Source organism: Salvelinus namaycush, chromosome 8 (genome assembly GCF_016432855.1).
Source record: "Salvelinus namaycush isolate Seneca chromosome 8, SaNama_1.0, whole genome shotgun sequence".
Lineage (NCBI taxonomy): Eukaryota > Metazoa > Chordata > Actinopteri > Salmoniformes > Salmonidae > Salvelinus > Salvelinus namaycush.
This window is the reverse complement of record NC_052314.1, coordinates 30,515,905-30,537,044: the sequence shown is the minus strand read 5'-3', so window position 1 is coordinate 30,537,044 and position 21,140 is coordinate 30,515,905. Positions and strand designations below refer to the sequence as shown.

Sequence of the window (21,140 nt, the reverse complement as noted above, 5' to 3'; positions counted from 1 at the left end):
GGCTGGCTTACCATCTGCTTGTGACCATGCTAGCTGAGTTACTTACCTAGGTAGCTTGCTAATGTTAGATGCTAGCTAACAACATATTATTTCTTCTTAGAACTAGTCGTCTCCCTATAACACAGATGCCACTTCAAGGGGCAAAGAGTCTGAATAAAAGAGAAGCATTATTCCCTACAAAATATATTTTTCAGATGTACTCTGTCCTGCTAAATACTGATGGAATTTCAGAAGAGAAACAAGACCCTTTATTCATGTAATCTGTCTATCAAAAAGGAGACTGGACACCCACAGCATCATATTCACCACAGCAGCATGTGGATGACAGCTATGAGCTATTCACAACCTAAATGAGACTATGATTATCTGTCCAGTTTTGAACAATATGTAATTGTATTGAAAAGTAAACACATTTTCCACGAGGGTAACTTTTAAACCTTGGTTTTATTTTTCAGGGCAGAAATCCAATGACTGCATTTCTGCCCTGTTTTCCTGCCAAAGACTCCAGCAAGTTAAGGTGCTAAGGAGTGAGCAAGCACGTGACAACAAAACTTGCACATCTATTTTTGGTGTATAATTGTTTTCAGGAGTGTGACAGTGATTAACTGTCTCACACACACACACACACATGGGTTTCTTTATTTTTAGTATTTTCTACATTATAGAATAACAGGGAAGACATCAAAACCATGAAATCGTGTAGTAACCCAAAAAATAAATTTAAAAAAGTTAAACAAATCAAAATATATTTTATATTTGAAAATCTTCAAAGTAGCCACCCTTTGCGTTGATGACAGCTTTGCACACTCTTGGCATTCTCTCAACCAGCTTCATGAGGCAGTCACCTGTAATGCATTTCAATTAACAGGTGTGCCTTGTTAATTTGTGGAATTTATTTCATTCTTAATGAGTGCGTTTGAGCCAATCAGTTGTGTTGTGACAAGGAGGGGTGGTATACAGAAGATAGCCCTATTTGGTAAAAGACCAAGTCCATATTATGGCAAGAACAACTGCAGAAGATAAGTTCATTAGAGTTAACAGCCTCAGAAATTGCTGCTCAAATAAATGCTGGAGAAGTCTAGTAACAAACTAATCTCAAAATCAACTGTTCAGAGGAGACTGCATGATTCAGGCCTTCATGGTCTAATTGCTGCAAAGAAACCCAATAATAAGAGACTTGCTTGGGCCAAGAAACACAAGCAATGGACATTAGACCGGTGGAAATCTGTCCTTTGGTCTGATGAATCTAAATTTTAGATTTTCGGTTCCAACTGTCGTGACTTTGTGAGACGCAGAGTAGGTGAACGGATAATCTCCACATGTGTGGATCCCACCATGAAGCATGAAGGAGGAGGTGTGATGGTGAGGGGGTGCATTGCTGGTGACACTGTCGGTGATTTAATTAGTATTCAAGGCATACTTAACCAGCATGGCTACCACAGCATTCTGCAGCGATACGCCATCCCATCTTGTTTGCGCGGGAATATAATTTGTTTTTCAACAGGACAATGACCCAAAACATACCTCCAGGCTGTGTAAGGGCTATTTGACCAAGAAGGAGAGTGATTGAGTGCTGCATCAGATGACCTGGCATCTACAATCACTTGACCTCAACCCAATTGAGATGGTTTGGGATGACTTGGACCGCAGGGTGAAGGAAAAGCAGCCAGCAAGTGCTCAGCATACGTGGGAACTCATGAAGCTGGTGGAGAGAATGCCAAGAGTGTGCAAAGCTGTCAAGGCAACAGGTGGCTACTTTGAAAAATCTAAAATATATTTTGATTTGTTTAACACTTTTTGGGGTTACTAAATCATTCCATATGTGTTATTTCATAGTGTTGATGTCTTCACTATTATTCTACAATGTAGAAAATAGTACAAATAAAGAAAAACCCTTGAATGAGTAGGTGTGTCGAAACTTTTGACTGATACCGTAGGTCTGGGTGGTATCGGATGCTTGAGATGGATAACATGAATACCTTGTTAGCCTATCAACAATGGGCCAATGGAGACCAGGCTGAACCAGGACACCGAGCTCCAGGAGAGACTTGTAAGTGTGCTCAGAATTGTATATAGCCATTGCTTTTTCCCGGGAAGAAGCAAGAGACATTGAACTTTGACGGTGTTGTTGCGACCATAATAATCTGACGTGACAGCAGCATTTTCTAAATTCCTCCGCTCAGAATTATAACACAAGGCACTTATATTACATTTAAATAAACTTAGCAAAAAAATAAACATCCCTTTTTCAGGACCCTGTCTTTCAAAGATAATTCGTAAAAATCCAAATAACTTCACATGCTTGTTCAATGAACCATAAACAATTAATGAACATGCACCCGTGGAATGGTTGTTAAGACACTAAAAGCTTACAGACGGTAGGCAATTAAGGTCAGTTATGAAAACTTACGACACTAAAAAGGCCTTTCTACTGATTCTGAAAAACACCAAAAGAAAAATGCTCAGGGTCCCTGCTCATCTGTGTGAGCGTGCCTTAGGCATGCTGCAAGGAGGCATGAGGACTGCAGATGTGGCCAGGGCAATAAATTGCAATGTCCGTGCTGTGAGACGCCTAAGACAGAGCTACAGGGAGACAGGACGGACAGCTGATCATCCTCGCAGTGGCAGACCATGTGTAACAACACCTGCACAGGATCGGTACATACGAACATCACACCTGCGGGACAGGTACAGGATGGCAACAACAACTGCCCGAGTTACACCAGGAATGCACAATCCCTCCATCACTGCTCAAACTGTCCGCAATAGGCTGAGAAAGGCTGGACTGAGGGCTTGTAAGCCTGTTGTAAGGCAGGTCCTTACCAGACATCACCGACAACAACGTCGCCTATGGGCACAAACCCACCGTCGCTGGACCAGACAGGACTGGCAAAAAGTGCTCTTCACTGACGAGTTGCGGTTTTGTCTCACCAGGGGTGATGCGGGTGGCCCGTGAGTGAGGCGATGGTCAAAAAACCTGTGGCATGTCACGCGACCACTGTGGAGGGACGCCGGCCTCCCAATTGCTCATTGTTAACCGGGAACCCACTGGGCACAAACTGGTTGAATCAATGTCCTTTCGACAATAGAATGCAATGTGGTGATGTTGAACTAATGTGGAAAACTGATTGGATTTACAAAAAGCCAGCAATGTAAAGGAATTTCGTGATTGTCTTTTTTTCACCCATTTTTACCCTAAAACCAATGAGATGGTTAACATACAGTCAGTTCCATAATTATTGGCACCCTTGATAAAGATGAGTAAAAAAAATCTGTATTAAAAAAATACAAACATTAAGCTATTGTATAAATAAAAAATTGGGAAATTATAATATTTAATACTAATATAATTGCTCAGAGCAAGAGACTTTGTTTAACAAGTAATAAAAAGATAGGGGTCAAAATGATGGCCACCGCTGTTTTCAATACTCTATAGGACCCTCCCCTTGAGAGGATAATGACACAGCCTTTTTCCTAAAATGTTTTATGAGATTGGAAAACATGTTGGGAGGGATCTTAGACCATTCCGCAATACAGAATCTTTCCAGATCCTTGATATCCTTTGTCTGCTCTTATGGACTAAACTCTTCAAACCACAGGTTTTCAATGAGGTTCAAGTCCAGAGACTGAGATGGCCAATGCAAAATGTAGATTGTGGTCAATTAACCATTTCTTTACGGATTGAGTTATTTTCTTGCTGGAAGGTTCACTTTCGGCAAAGTGTCAGCCTCTTGGCAGAGGCAACCAGGCTTTTGGCTAAAATGTCCACGTACTGGGTAAAGTTCATTATGCCGTTGACAAGGGCCCCAGGATCAGTGGAAGCAAAAATAGCCCCATAACATCAAAGATTCACCACAGGTATGATGTACTTTTATGCATATGCTTCTGTTTTCCAACGCCAAACCTACCACTTGTATGCATGGCCAAAGAGCTCAATTTTCATGTCATCTGACCATAGCACTGGTTCCAATCCAAGTGCTAATGCCATTTATCAATGGTCAGATGACATGAGAATAGAGCTCTTCATATAACACACATTTTTGCTTTGTAGCACCTACATATGAAACATTATGGAGTCTTAAAGGAGGCATGGGTAAGGCCAAAATGTCTTAAATATGCCAATTTTTATTAATTATTTCTCAATTATTCTTTTAGATACAAATGTTTGTATGGAATCACTTAATTAATGTGTATACACAGTCTTCAGCACTAAACAACCTCTATCAAAACATGTCTCAAGGGAGCTACAGCTAAATATTTTAGTACTTACAATAACACAGCTGCACTGTTTTACGTCACTGGGGCCAAGCTTCCTGCCATCCAGGACCTCTATACCAGGCAGTGTCAGAGGAAGGCTCAAAAAATGGTCAAAGACTACAGCCACCCAAGTCATAGACTGTTCTCTCTGCTACCATATGGCAAGTGGTACCGGAGCGACAAGCCTAGGTCCAAAAGGCTCCTTAACAGATTCTACCCACAAGCCATTAGACTGCTAAACAGTTAATCAAATGGCTACCCGGACTATTTGGACTGACCCCCTTTTTTACACTGCTGCTACTAGCTGTTTATCATCTATGCAGTCACTTTAACTCTACCTACAGGTACATATTACCTAAATTTACCTCAACTAACCTGTACCTCTGCACATTGACTCGGTACCCTCTGTATATAGTCACGTTATTGTTATTTTAGTGTGTTACTTTTTTCTTACTTTAGTTAATTGTATTTTTATTCAGCAAATGTTTTCTTACTTGAAAAAAAATTCAACATTGGGCTTATAAGTAAGCATTTCACGGTAAGTCTAGACCCGTTGTATTCAGCGCATGTGACAAATACAATTTGATTTGGACTTTTTGATTTAATCTTAAATTAGACCGTGCCAGTAACAAACCACCATCTTTAACCAGGGTTGGTCAGCATACAACTTTGTCTGAAAGTCAGACAGATTCTCATAATTTCACTGTGGAGACTATACAGTACTACGAACATCTCTAATTGCCAATCACAACATTGTTTCTTTGAGGAGTTCCTGGGTCTCATGGAAATATTGAATGTACCTCGGCAAGAAGGATGGGCGACGTAAACATTCACCTATTGAACCTGAAGTGTCTATATTACTCATAACTTCAACTCTATATGAAGTCTCAATGGGTGGTTAAGTAATGCAACTGTACCAAACAGCATACTCTATCAAAGAAATAACTGTATGAGGGTTTAATTTAACTACGGGCGGGTCTTTAGCTCATTTTTAGAAAATGGTTCCTCCCTTGCCTAGATGAGTTGTTCGCCTTGTCACCACAGTGAGCTGGCCTGGCTGCCCGGGCCTTATCCTATGTCTGGCTCTTCCTGACAGGAAACTCTGCAGATCTCTAACACACACTGGAGTCACTTGGACTGCCCAAAACAGACTATGATTGCATTCAAAATGGAACCAAATACCTTATATATAGCACTACTTTTGAGCAGAGCCCTGGTGAAGAAGGAAAAAAAAAAATTGTACAATATATAGGAAATAGGGTGCCATTTGGGAGACATGCATGTCTGGATAGTTCACACCCAGTCCCCAGGATAACACATCCTGTCCAAGATGGGTTCATTAGTTATTCATAAGGACCATGGAAAAACACCGCAGAAAATATTAGACTCCTGGGTCACTTTGAGAGAATCAGGGGGTTAACTTGTAACAATAGGTCTTAAAATGTTAACAAAAACACAACGTCAGACATCTTTTAACAATAACTTGTACAATGGAAATCCCAAATCGTATAGGCTGCTACTAGTACTACTACTACTAAACTGCATAATGCAAACTGCTGAGCCTATTGGCTGACCTTAGAACCGAATTTTCTCCTTGTTCAACTTCAAAACCACATAATAGGTCACAAAACTTTCCCCCAAAACCATAAACCATTCCCTCTAGACAGGATAGACAAACTCAAAGCCATTAGTAAACTCGGCTATACAGTATAAATCTAATCTATGGTGTAAATTCTCGCCTTGCATAAATAGGCCCTCATAGGCTACTGCTAACCAATTATTCATATGGCCTGTGAAGCCATGGGGTGGAGAAGAATATTTTACAACTCATTTTATATTATTTTCTTTTTGGGAAGAGGGGGAGGAGGTGGGGGTATATGTGATATCATTATCCAAACTCGAGAAATCGCCACGACTTCCTATTTCTAGCCTTTAAACAAAATAATAAAACATAAGCTGTGTGTGTGTAAAAAAAAAAACGGATTGAGATATGTGGCGTATGCTAAAACTCAATATTAGCACCCTTCAGTAGCGGTGCCAGCGATGCAGGAGGCTCGGGTTACATGGGCTATACACAGGCGAAAGTTATCTGTATCGCTTACCGGCAACAATGTGTGAGCTAATTTACAGTAAAACCCAAATACAGTCCCAGACAATGTAACGAAAAGCATATCGTAAACATGGACCGTTACAACCAATCATAAATGAATACAATAACAAAATGTACCTTACCCCTAGTGATGTCCGTACGAAAGCCTAGGTTCTATAGAAGACGTAGATGGGTCTTTTTTAGAACAGCGGCGATCATGTCCTTGTGGATCTGTGCACCGTGTTCAGTAGGCCACAGAAAAAACAGTGTGGAACGTTCAATTAAACGTAAACTGTGTTGTTCTGAACGATCAGTTGAAAAAAACGTGAGGAGTGGGAGAACGCTATCAGCATGGCAGCTGCCTTTGAATACGTCACTCATTCCTTCAAGCCACACCCCGGCACACCCACCAAACCGTTAGCGCTGTCCTTTGGCCGTCCCTACCCTAAACCTAACCTTAATCCCTATCCTAACCCTAATCATAAACCTTACCTAACCATAACCATTGTACATTTCGACTTCAATTGGGTAGAGATGTCCCAAGGATCCCAAATAGCATGGACCCCCACCAAATGGAGAAAACGTACGTAAAGTATGTTCAAGAACGTTGAAGAACGTTTTGGGGAAACGTGTCAGTGCAAAACGTAACTCAACGTAGCAAACATTTAATGGACCTGAACACACCCCTAGTGTGGTCACTCCACCGTTATTTCTGACTGCGAGTTGCTGTAGTTAGTTCAAGGTTACTGTTTGTGATGCACGAAGACTACTGACTGACGCGGTTTGGCTGAAACGGAGTTATTCCGCTGCTCTATCGTTCGCTACGTACTTCAGTCAGACTGCCATCAATTAAGTCGTTTGTGGTGATGTAAAAATAAGGGATGTTGTACAAAACAAAGACCTGGATTTTGTGAATATGAATAATACCTTTAAGATTAAGTAGTTGAACAAATGCATAGAATCTTCTGAATCGTTATGATTCTTTATTCCTCATTTTAAGAACATTTGGGGTTTACAATTATCAACATTTTATCAGCAAGCACTTATGGCATGGAAATTGTGTTTTGTGCTTGACGTTTCACCTCATTAAGCTATTCTGTGGGAAAAAATATATCACTGTTAAAAACAAAATGTTTTTTTTATGCAACATTGGATAAAGAAAAATATAATATTTGTAAGTGACATCTTCATTAGAGGCGGCCAAATGTTAAGTTATGAGGTTTTCTCAAGAGTCAAAGCCTTTCCTGTTCAATACAAAGATTATCGCTCTGTGGTTAATGCTATTCCCTCAGATATTTCCCAGCTAATGAAAAGTCATATGTGTTTTCAAGATACATTTAGAGTAGAACCTAGTCTGTGTATTAATGGTATTGATATCAAAAGTCCCAAGTGTACAAAAAAACATATAAGATCATATTTTTATAGCAAAAGAAAGATCTCACCAAGAGGGAAATCCTTTTGGAATTCACAACTACCACACATTCAATGGCGAATGGCTTAGCTTTGTCCCTTTACATTTTGTATTTCTAATAAGATAAGAGAGGTGCACCTAAAGATTTTGCACAATATGTACTCCTCCAACACAATGGTGCGAAGATTTACAGACATTGATGACAAGTGTAGCTTCTGCAATGATTATCCTGAAACGCTGACACATTTTTTTTTTTACAGTTGTTTGTACACTATAAGATTTTTGAGAGATATGGCAGCCCAACCTCACATTACATTTGTGCATGTTGGATATGGAGGAGTACATACTGAGTAAAACCTCTGAATTCTTTGAAATGTTTAAATAATGTCATGATTTTGGTTGGTAAATTGGATATCCACAAAACGAAATGTTTTTAAATCAACCCCCTGCTTTAAAGTGTTTTTGATATTGTTTTTATTTAAGTCTCTGAAATGTCTACAGTCCAATATTATAACAAATTAATTTCTGAATCACTGTCATTGTCACATTTTATTTTATGTTGTCATGTTAGTATTTTATGTTATGTCAATTCTTGAACTCAATGATGTCTGATTGCAATATTTGATTCAATATAATAAAAAATACATCAGCGATTGGATCATGTCTCAGCAATCAGAGTATCAATGACAATGACGAATTTTAAAAATGCCACTTTACCCACGTGTATTCCTGCTCTGGCTCAGCCCATCGGTTTCTGGGACCAATCAGACGGTCTAGAATGGAAGAAGAAACGTTAGAAGAAACTAACGTCCGTGGGCATGGCATAGCATTTGGCCGGAGCAAGGAGTTTGGGTAGCGAGGCAATGACACGGGACGGGTAGGGCGGGACTAAATTTTGGGCTTGTGAAGGAAAATATTGTAACGATTGGTTGGAACCAAAATCATTTTTCTATCGTTTGGTTCTGACCAGAAGCAGTTTTTTTGTTCCGTTCTCATGTTCCGACCAGCATAATAAAGTTCTGAACTGTTTCGAACCACCCAAAAATAAAGGTTAATATCGTTCCTCTCTCGTTCCTCTCAACATAGTGTTGTGAATTCCTGACCGGGACTCCAGCCCAGCGACTGTCAAGCCAGCAACTTAATTCGCTATATTGGCGTCTGTGAGGCCATCGGAGAAGCATGTAGGCCTACACGTGAGCAACTTGGTATAGAGAAGCGGAAGTGGGATGGGCTCATGGTAGCCATCCCACTTCCGACACCAATGTAACGGCAAGACATCTGAATCTCTTGACATGGTCGCTAGCTTTTGGGTTATTGTCGCTCCTTTACCCTTTGGGGGAGCGTGTCCACACACTTCTCTATACCAAGTCCCTCACGTGTAGGCCTAAACAACTCTCTGATGGCCTGACGGACGCCATCCCACTTCCGATACCAATGTAGCGAATTCAGATGGTAGCCCCGACTGGGACTTGAACCCCGGTCCAGCAACTGTCAAGCCAACACCTTAACCATTATGCCAAGCTTATGCCAGGCTTATTAAATGAACCCACCAATTAGCGTGGATAGAGAAGCTTGCTCCAAAGCAGGTTTAGTGTTTTGTGTTGGACAGACAAATGCATGGCGCAAGATTCTACTGGTGGGGACGAGAGCGAGAGGTGTATAAGGAGGGGTCTAGGAAGGGAAAGGAGGAAAGGGGGCTAGGAAAGGAGGAAAGGAAAATAGTAAAAGAAAGGTGGAAATTGAGATAGTGAAGGAAGGTATCTCGGAAAGGAGGAAAGGAAGCTAGGAAAGAAAGGAAGGAAAGGGAGCCATCGCGCCGACAGAAACATACATCTTTCTGGTAAGAAGAGGGGCGGGGGTGTATGCCTTATGATTAACGAGACGTGGTGTGATCATAACAACATACAGGAACTCAAGTCATTCTGTTCACCTGATCTAGAATTCCTCACAATCAAATGTCGACCGCATTATCTACCAAGGGAATTCTCTTCGATTATAATCACAGCCGTAGGGTAAAACCTTGGATCATTGTTATACTAACTTCCGCGACGCATATAAGGCCCTCCCCCGCCCTCCTTTCGGAAAAGCTGACCACGACTCCATTTTGTTGCTTCCAGCCTACAAACAGAAACTAAAACAACAAGCTCCCTCGCTCAGGTCTGTTCAACGCTGGTCCGACCAATCTGATTCCACGCTTCAAGACTGCTTCGATCACGCGGTTTGGAATATGTTCCGCATTGCGTCCAACAACAATATTGACGAATACGCTGATTCGGTGAGCGAGTTCATTAGAAAGTGCATTGACGATGTCGTACCCACAGCAACGATTAAAACATTCCCAAACCAGAAACCGTGGATTGACGGCAGCATTCGCGTGAAACTGAAAGCGTGAACCACTGCTTTTAACCAGGGCAAGGTGACCGGAAACATGACCGAATACAAACAGTGTAGCTATTCTCTCCGCAAGGCAATCAAACAAGCTAAGTCCCAGTATAGAGACAAAATAGAGTCGCAATTCAACAGCTCAGACACAAGAGGTATGTGGCAGGGTCTACAGTCAATCACGGATTACAAAAAGAAAACCAGCCCCGTCGCGGACCAGGATGTCTTGCTCCCAGACAGGCTAAATAACTTTTTTGCTCGCTTTGAGGACAATACAGTGCCACTGACACGGCCCGCTACCAAAAACCTGCGGGCTCTCCTTCACTGCAGCCGAGGTGAGTAAAACATTTAAACGTGTTAACCCTCGCAAGGCTGCAGGCCCAGACGGCATTCCCAGCCGCGTCCTCAGAGCATGCGCAGACCAGCTGGCTGGTGTGTTTACGGACATATTCAATCAATCCTTATCCCAGTCTGCTGTTCCCACATGCTTCAAGAGGGCCACCATTGTTCCTGTTCCCAAGAAAGCTAAGGTAACTGAGCTAAATGACTACCGCCCCGTAGCACTCACTTCCGTCATCATGAAGTGCTTTGAGAGACTAGTCAAGGACCATATCACCTCCACCCTACCGGACACCCTAGACCCACTCCAATTTGCTTACCGACCCAATAGGTCCACAGACGACGCAATCGCAACCACGCTGCACACTGCCCTAACCCATCTGGACAAGAGGAATACCTATGTGAGAATGCTGTTCATCGACTACAGCTCAGCATTTAACACCATAGTACCCTCCAAACTCGTCATCAAGCTCGAGACCCTGGGTCTCGACCCCGCCCTGTGCAACTGGGTCCTGGACTTCCTGACGGGCCGCCCCCAGGTGGTGAGGGTAGGTAACAACATCTCCACCCCGCTGATCCTCAACACTGGGGCCCCACAAGGGTGCGTTCTGAGCCCTCTCCTGTACTCCCTGTTCACCCACGACTGCGTGGCCATGCACGCCTCCAACTCAATCATCAAGTTTGCGGATGACACTACAGTGGTAGGCTTGATTACCAACAACGACGAGACGGCCTACAGGGAGGAGGTGAGGGCCCTCGGAGTGTGGTGTCAGGAAAATAACCTCACACTCAACGTCAACAAAACAAAGGAGATGATTGTGGACTTCAGGAAACAGCAGAGGGAGCACCCCCCTATCCACATCGACGGGACAGTAGTGGAGAAGGTGGAAAGTTTTAAGTTCCTCGGTGTACACATCACGGACAAACTGAATTGGTCCACCTACGCAGACAGCGTTGTGAAGAAGTCGCAGCAGCGCCTCTTCCACCTCAGGAGGCTGAAGAAATTTGGCTTGTCACCAAAAGCACTCACAAACTTCTACAGATGCACAATCGAGAGCATCCTGTCGGGCTGTATCACCGCCTGGTACGGCAACTGCTCCGCCCACAACCGTAAGGCTCTCCAGAGGGTAGTGAGGTCTGCACAACGCATCACCGGGGGCAAACTACCTGCCCTCCAGGACACCTACACCACCCGATGTCACAGGAAGGCCATAAAGATCATCAAGGACAACAACCACCCAAGCCACTGCCTGTTCACCCCGCTATCATCCAGAAGGCGAGGTCAGTACAGGTGCATCAAAGCAGGGACCGAGAGACTGAAAAACAGCTTCTATCTCAAGGCCATCAGACTGTTAAACAGCCACCACTAACATTTAGCGGCCGCGGCCAACATACTGACTCAACTCCAGCCACTTTAATATTGGGAATTGATGGAAATTATGTAAAAATGTACCACTAGCCACTTTAAACAATGCCACTTAATATAATGTTTACATACCCTACATTACTCATCTCATATGTATATGTATACACTGTACTCTATATCATCTACTGCATCTTGCCATCTTTATGTAATACATGTATCACTAGCCACTTTAAACTATGCCACTTTATGTTTACATACCCTACATTACTCATCTCATATGTATATACTGTACTCTATACCATCTACTGCATCTTGCCTATGCCGTTCTGTACCATCACTCATTCATATATCTTTATGTACATATTCTTTATCCCTTTACACTTGTGTGTATAAGGTAGTAGTTGTGGAATTGTTAGGTTAGATTACTTGTTGGTTATTACTGCATTGTCGGAACTAGAAGCACAAGCATTTCGCTACACTCGCATTAACATCTGCTAACCATGTGTATGTGACAAATAAAATTTGATTTGATTTGATTTGATTTGATTTGAAAGGAAAGGAGGAAAGGAAATTAAGCTCAGAAAGGATAGTAGGAAAAAAAAAAGGGGGACATGAAAGAGAGCTAGTAAACGAGTAGAGGATAGGAAGCTATGTAAGGAAAGAGAGCATGTAAAGGAAGCTCAGAAAGAATAGGAGGAATGAAGCTAGGAAAAGACAGGAAGCTAAGAAAGGAGGAAAGGAAAGGATCTAGGAATGGAAAGGAGATAAGAAAAGGTACTTGGAAAGGGAAGAGAAAAAGGAAAGGAGGAAAGAGAGCTAGGTAAGGAAAGAAATAAAGGAAGATAGGAAAGGAAACTAGGGAAGGAAATGGTTATATTAAAGGAGGACAGGATAGGAGGAAAGGGAGCTAGGAAAGCAAAGGAGGGAAGTAAAGTAGGAAAGGAAAGGGAGCTAGCATGATTAAAGAAAGGGATCAAGTTAAAAAAAGGAGGAAAGGGTGCTAGAAAAGGAGGAAAGGAAGGGGAGCTTAGATAGGAGGAAAGAAAAGGAGGAAAGGGATTTAGGAAAGAAAAGGAGTTCACCTGTAAAAGGAGTTCACCTGTGTGTCAGAGATTAACCACAGCCAGTAGATGGCTATCGTAGGCTGTTGGTTTTAGTGAGAGGCCACTTTTATCTGCTACAGGGATGCAGCTGGGCCTTGAAGCGCTGGGCATCACAACATTTAGACTATTACCACAGACAAAAGGGAAACCTTATCAGTATCTTTGCTTTTATTAGAATATCATAACTTCACCGAATTACATAATTAAAAGACCTACGGAGGAGCAGCTACTATGGAGGAACGTCCCAGAGTAGGACCAGATCTAGCTCATAGAAATGGATGAGCTAGCTCATAGAAATGGATGAGCTAGCTAATAAGCTTGTGTGTGCAGAGCGGCACCAAAATTAAAAACGTCTTAACCTTTTTTTAGTTAATAAATCCAATGTGAAACGGGATAACTATAGTATTGTAGCGACTCATGTGTTTATATATTTTTTTTATCCATTCTTCTCTCATAAAAAATCACTCTTTCTATCTCATAATCACACTTGTAATGTTAGGCTACAAAACATACACAGACATACACAGACATTCCATGGTCATGTCACAGCAGTGTGTTGGAGGGAGATTCCAAGATGTAGGAAGTGTGCAGGAGGGCATGGGATAGAGGATTATGTAGTTTTGGTGGAAAAAGTTGTGTGTGTCAATTGTAAGGGTGCACATGTTACTGGGGATCGGAAGTGTCCAGTGTGAGAGGAATCAGATTGAGGTAGCTCGAGTCAGAGTAGTGCAGAAGGTGACGTGTGCTGAGGCAGTGAAGAAAGTAGAGTAGGATGGGTCAAGGGTGAGGGATTGTGAGAGGACCCCTGTGAATAGTAGATCTGTGCCAGCACAGAGGGATAGGCCATGATTGATGTGTATTCAGTGCCTTGCAAAAGTATTCATCCCCCTTGTGCGTTTTTCCTATTTTGTTGCATTACAACCTGTAATTTAAATTTATTTTTATTTGGATTTCATGTAATGGACGTACACAAAATAGTCCAAATTGGTGAAGTGAAATGAAAAAAAAAACTATTACCTTCAGAAGTCACATAATTCATTAAATAAAGTCAACCTGTGTGCAATCTAAGTGTCACATGATCTGTCACATGATCTCAGTATATATACACCTGTTCTGAAAGGCCCCAGAGTCTGCAACACCACGAAGCAAGGGCACCACCAAGCAAGCGGCACCATGAAGACCAAGGAGCTCGCCAAACAGGTCAGGGACAAAGTTGTGGAGAACTACAGATCAGGGCTGGGTTATAAAAAAATATCAGAAACTTTGAACATCCCACGGAGCACCATTAAATCCATGATTAAAAAAATGGAAAGAATATGGCACCACAACAAACCTGCCAAGAGAGGGCCCCCCACCAAAACTCACAGACCAGGCAAGGAGGCCATTAATCAGAGAGGCAACAAAAGAGACCAAAGATAACCCTGAAGGAGCTTCAAAGCTCCACAGCGAAGATTGGAGTATCTGTCCATAGACCTCTTTAAGCCGTACACTCCACGGAGCTGGGCTTTACGGAAGAGTGTCCAGAAAAAAGCCATTGCTTGAAGAACAAATAAGCAAACACGTTTGGTGTTGGCCAAAAGGCATGTGGGAGACTGCCCAAACATATGGAAGAAGGTACTCTGGTCAGATAAGACAAAAACTGTGCTTTTTGGCCATCAAGGAAAATGCTATGTCTGGCGTAAACCCACACCTCTCATCAACCCGAGAACACCATCCCCACAGTGAAGCATGGTGGTGGCAGCATCATGCTGTGGGTATGTTTTTCATCGGCAGGGACTAGGAAACTGTTCAGAATTGAAGGAATGATGGATGGCGCTAAAGGGATATTCTACAGGGATATTCTTGAGGGAAACCTGTTTCAGTCTTCCAGAGATTTGAGACTGGGACGGAGGTTCACCTTCCAGCAGGACAATGACCCTAATCATACTGCTAAAGCAACACTTGAGTGGTTTAAGGGGAAACATTTAAATGTCTTGGAATGGCCTAGTCAAAGCCCAGACCTCAATCCAATTTAGAATCTGTGGTATGGCTTAAAGATTGCTGTACACCAGCGGAACCCATCCAACTTGAAGGAGCTGGAACAGTTTTGTCTTGAAGAATGAGCAAAAATCCCAGTGGCTAGATGTGCCAAGCTTATATAGACATTCCCCAAGAGACTTGCAGCTGTAATTGCTGCAAAAGGTGCCTCTACAAAGTATTGACTTTGGGGGGGGGGGGGGGGGGGGGGGGGGGGTGAATAGTTATGCACGCTCAGGTTTTCAGTTTTTTGTCTTATTTCTTGTTTGTTTCACACACAAAATATTTTGCATCTTCAAAGTGGTAGGCATGTTGTGTAAATCAAATGATACAAATCCCCCCAAAATCTATTTTAATTCCAGGTTGTAATGCAACAAAATAGGAAAAATGCCAAGGGGGGTGAATACTTTCGCAAGCCACTGTATGCTTCAGTAAGGTCGCCTTCTTAGCGTTCATAGCAATGGTTATCAACTGTACTGCAGAAATGGAACAAATCACACAAAATAGATGTGGTGGCAGCTGCAGAAAAGTACTTAGGGGTATGAGATTTTACTTCAGAAGAGTTAGTGTGTTGACTGGTAGTGTCCCGTCCTCTCAGCCATTGGCCTGGGATAGGATCAGATAGGGTTAAAGTAGTGCAATAAAGTGATTGGTTTTAATAAGTATCGGGTTAGTTGGTAGAGTCATTAAAGGATATATATCTATAATTCAGTTCCCATTTAGTATGGATCTATACTATAGTTCAGTTGGGGGCGGTAATGCAACCTTCCTGGATGCCAACTGCCGTTAACCCTCACCGAAGAAGAAGTGGGTGTGTCAAGTCCGGGGGGGGTGGGCATTTTGACAGGAGAGAGGTGGGAGAAGAAAGATTTTGGTGTCTGGTCCCCCGCCCCTCTTCCCACAATGGATTTCTTTTTTTTTAATACCCGGTACACTAGGTGGCAGCAAAACACCAATAGGTGTAGTCTCCCATAAAACTTTAAAGAATAAGAAGATTTTGGTGACTAGGGAACTTTTGTTAGTTAGAAGACCTAGTTTTCTTTGATGCCGGACAGGTGAGACTTGTCTCAGACTTGTATTGGAGCATTGAGAAGAGGTTTTCCTTTCTGTGGATTGTCTGACACCACCAGGAAAGAACAATGTTTTGGAAGGCTAATTCCATTGTCCATTCATTGTTTTGGGGGGGTTTTGGCTTTGTGGATTTCCTTTGGATAATTCTTCTGAACCGATCAACTGTACTGGTAAGATCAACCCTTATTTTCATTTTTTCCCATTTGGATTAATTGGACTTCTTACTTGGATTCAGAACTGAACTAAGCGTTGACCTTTCTTTTCTTGAAAGTTTGAGACTTTGTTAGCTGTCCAAAGCTGAGCTTTTCATTTGTGTTTCAGAGCCTTACATTGGGTGACTAGAATTTGTGGAATGTTCCAACAGGAATCTGTTCCAAAAACTTTGTAAATAACAAGGATGCCAACAAACAACGCATACAAAGTAGCATGATCAATTCACCTAGCTAACTAGCTGCCGAATAGGCATCAAATCAACACGTAGCTCATTCTTAATGTTTTTCCAGAGGCTACCAGAGTGAGGACAGACATTTTTCAGAATAAATGTGGATGAGTGAAAAACTCAACAAAATTTCCCACTCACCTACCTGGTATCTTATTCTGCCGCTATACAACGTTGTATGCGTTGTTTGTTGGCAACCTTGTTATTTACAAAGCTTTTGGAACAGATTCCTGTTGGAACGTTACACAAATTATACTCACCCCCTTACATTTTAGTAGATTTTTGTGGGGGGTTGATTTGATTTTGTATACCATCTGTTTTATTTGTCAAATACACACATTTTTATTTTACTGGGCTGATGGTGCCTGCCTCTGATGGTCAATCTTAGTTGAGGGAGAGAGCAGCAGACTGAGGGTCCGCCTCTTAACCTTACTCTGCTCTCCCTTTCCTCCGCTGACACTGACCAAAAAGGGAAGTCTTCCAGCTGATGGAGAAACTCTCGTTGCACCGCATTATTTCTGCCTCATGCACAAATTCATGTTTTGCTCCTATGAACAGAGAAAGTGAAATATTCCTTGATATGAAAAAAGACCCAAGGCGCTAATAATAACAACAACGCAAGCCTGTCGACACATTCCTACTCTTTCATTACAACTGCAGTGCTGGTTATAGCACCAGTGGATGTAGGAAGAACGCACGTTTTATGGCTTATAAAAGTGTTGAATAAAAAGTGTTGACAGTGCTGAGTAATAACCTAAACATGACCTCACTTATAAAAACAGTAGGTCGTTGCTGTATTTCTTGACAGTCTCTCTCTAGTCATGGTTTTGAAATCTCACAGTATCAACTTTGCCTTAACTTTCTTTTAGGCCTGTTACGTTACTGCAGACACGGTAATCTGACATGGCCAACCGATTGGTAATCTGACACGGCCAACCGATTGGCCTGCATAGGCATATAGTGCACTTGGTTTGCTCTCCTGGACCGCCGGGAAGGCAGAATTTGAATCTTCAGAAACATGAAATGGAAACACTTCGCCTACCCGGTGCCTAGGGCAGCTGAATCGAGTGCACCTATCGGCAACAGCGCGAGACAAATAAATAAAAATAGAAATGCAAGGCTTTATCGTAGTTTAAAAATAATAATTGTTTGGTGATCAACCAGGAATGCCTTGGAGATCACTGGTGATCACTGCTGTAGCCCATCTAGGAAACGATCAAACTAAAATGTGGCCTAATATCATTACATCTATTTGAATCAATTAAAGCTCTCGATAACAACAACAGAATGGACACAGACGATCTTGTCTGTCTATTAATATCTTACCCTCTCGGGAGGGTGTGTGTGTACATATATCCATATACTGAAGCATTTACTAGACAAGTAAGGACTCCTGCTTGGTCTGTCATCTTCGGCGGCTGCTGCAGCTGGTCCTGGTCTCTAAAGCTGCTTTCTCAGGTTCCTGAAGCGTTCCTCAAGGAAACCAGTAGAAGGACGGTGGTGTCATCCTTGGGTGCACCAAGCATCCTTGAAGACAAGTCTGTCATTAATTAAGTAACTAGAACACTCACGTTTCTCCAAACCTCTCGAGGCTTGCCACAATGGCTTTGCCCTCCAGTGTTGTGCTGAGTATTTCTCGAATATTCTGAATATTCACTCACTCACACGCATAGAGAGATCTCAACAAAAACCTTACATTTAGCTATATTCCGTGACATGTAAAGCATCAACGTTAAAGTGTAGGTAGCATAAACACAACCACGTAACATATTGATTTGCATTAGTATACGCATTAAAAGTCCATTTGCAAATTTACACGTCACTTTTTTTCTAATTTCCAAGTTATTACATAAAACTGATCAGAATTCCGAAGAATGCCTAAGTCATGCCAGAATTTTTTTTCTGTGGGGCGATGTAATATGGAGGACCCGGCAAGCCATTCTATTCCCTATAATGTAAACTCCAACCAAAATAACTTCAAATTAAACTAAATCGTTTGCACTCATCACTACTGATTTCAATATATGTTCAGCCAATTTACAAGCAAATAATTGATGAATATATTGTTACAAATCAGCTTGCAAGGTTACTAGCCTGCTAACTTTAGCCCTACAAGCCTGCTAACATTAGCCCTACCAGTGTAGGAGAGTTAAAAAGGTTATTCCATCAAACTTCAAATTATTAGAATTGTACACAACGCAGAACAGAACAACCAGGTTGAGGGTCAGTGGCCAAAGCCCGTGAACAGGAATATTCCAAGTTCAGACAGAAGGGGGGAGGGAGTCAGATCGCTATGATCGCCAGGAGCTTTACTTTTTGTGTCTATTTTTAATTGTTGCGCTACTGGTGCTGCCTGTTGATGTTAGGTAGGCAGCTACAGTAGCTGAATGATGTTAACATCTTCGGGTTTTGTTTCATTAAATGTATTTTATTTCATCTGGGTGCTTGCGTCCCCTACTAACACCCTGGTACTACCCGAACGGGACTCAGTCCGAGAAAACACTGAGAAAGGTATGTGCTGCAGATTATCCTTTGTAGAAGTCCATAACGTGAAATAAATAAAACATCCCAAGGTTAATGCTGTAGATATTATTATAAGGGAGTGTGAGACTATTGAAACATGTAACTTTCAGAGTTTTATTTAATATAGTTTACAGAGTGCTAAAAGTGCTGCTGTTGCTAGCTAGCATGCCTTTCTGTGATGCAAACGGTTAGCTGAGCTGCCGACTCGTGCTGGCGTTGCATTATGGGAGATGTAGTTTTGGCCTTCTAAGGTCTGAATGAGATAGAGGCGATTTCACGCTGTAACTTGTTTGTGTTGCAGTGTTTTTGTAGATGAGTTGTTGTATTTTGGTACTGTCAACACTGAAATCACCTAGCAATGTATTGGGGATGTGAGACAGGATATGTGTTTTACCTTTCTTCATGCTCCTGTATAGAACAACTTGTCACATGGTGCATTGGAGACTGATGTGTTCCTGTCCTGTCTTTTCACAATACTATTGCAGGTATGGTTATATTGTCTAAGAATTAAGATTATACATTCGTTGTATTAAGGACTGGTTATAATGTTATACTATGTATGAATGTGAATGTATGAATGTGATTTGTGTCCGAAAAAAACACAGAGAGAAAGAACAACTTGTCACATGGTGCATTGGAGACTGATGTGTTCCTGTCCTGTCTTTCACAATACTACTGCAGATCAACATGAAAGCCAAAAAGACAGCCGTGGTGTCGCTCTTCATTTCTTGGTTCTCCTGTGGTACATATAAAGACCGTTACACCAGCATGCTAACATTACGTTAGCAACTGGCCAACTCATGAAGTGCTATCAACACCTAGCTAACAGTTACATTAAAGTAAACTTATGGAAATACATAGCCACATCTAACCATTAGGTTATATGCAGTTAACGTTATCTTAGCCAACCAGTTAACATTAGCCATTTGAGCCAGTTAGCTAGCCTAGCCAGCTAACCTTACATCAGTGAAGACCAGCGCTGGTGCTGAACTTGTAGTGTAGGATGCAGCTCCACATGTAGGGATTGTTTATTGGTAAAATGGCTAGCTAGTTTGCTACTGAGAATACACCCTATAATGTCACGTCCTTCATAACTACGGCTGAATCATGTAAAAATAACTTGTTGTAGGTGCTCGTGCAGCAGGTGTATTGCCATGCCAACAGCCATGGAGTCTGTGTGCTGTCAGGAATACCAGGTCCACGATGACAGAGGAAGGAGAGGGTTTTATAAAGCAATATTCTAGCTTCCCCACGGTCTGTCTGGATGTCAATGTGCTGCACACAGCCTACAATACATACCGGCAGGATTACACCCAAGAACCTGACAATCCATACTCAACACAAGTTAATTCATTTATAAATAGAATCTTCACAAATCTAATGCAATAATGAAATCAAATAATGTTACACCACTCCCCCTACCAATAGTAGTACACTTTTCCCTTTTTATAAAGTTCAGACAGTTGCCTTCAGGCAGTTCATCAGCTGGAATTGGGGCTATCTGGGGTGGTACAACCATGTGCCAATTCCAGTGTGTGCAGTCAATGGGATAAGAAATAGGTTCCCAAATTAGGATAACATGCCCTATATGGGATTCAAGTACCATAAAAATAATTCAAGAACGTTTTACCTTTTTATTAAGTTTTTTAAATATATAGGTTATACCAATACTGGTGCATCACTTTAGTCATTGGTCTGTCACATTTCACTTAGTGGTCACAGTACCCATAATAATGATATTTTTATTGTTATTGTATATTAACTAACATTTAGAAATACAATAATTGTATCTATTTTTTTTTTAAAACATTTTCTTTATGGATGAACAAGTTCCACTGAAGGCTTGGCGCAGCAGCAGAGACGTGCAGCGATTGGTGTGAGAAGGCTCAAGGAGCCCAATGTCCTGTTACAGAATAAAAGTGCTCCTTACTTTTATCCAATTATCTCAGCTCAGTAATGGGTAGTAAACATGAGCAGAGGGGGAACTCTGTGTAAAAACAAAAAAAACAAATGGCAGGTACAGATCTACTCTGGCAGATGTGTATTCTCAGTAGCAAAATAGCAAGTCATTGTGGGGGAAAATGTTGTCTGAAGAGCTAGCATTGAATTGCAAACAGCATCTCCTTGGTTCGTGTAGGTGAATG

General features: G+C 41.8%; 1 protein-coding gene across 1 annotated transcript in view; it reads right to left on the bottom strand.

Annotated features, from left to right (window-relative positions):
* LOC120051877 (volume-regulated anion channel subunit LRRC8C-like) overlaps positions 1–6,675 on the bottom strand; it is a 38,319-nt gene extending 31,644 nt beyond the window's left edge. The window contains exon 1 of the mRNA XM_038998761.1: positions 6,490–6,675. The gene's annotated coding sequence lies outside the window, so the exon portion shown is untranslated. The remainder of the gene's footprint in view (positions 1–6,489) is intronic.
* Positions 6,676–21,140: the final 14,465 nt, after the last annotated feature.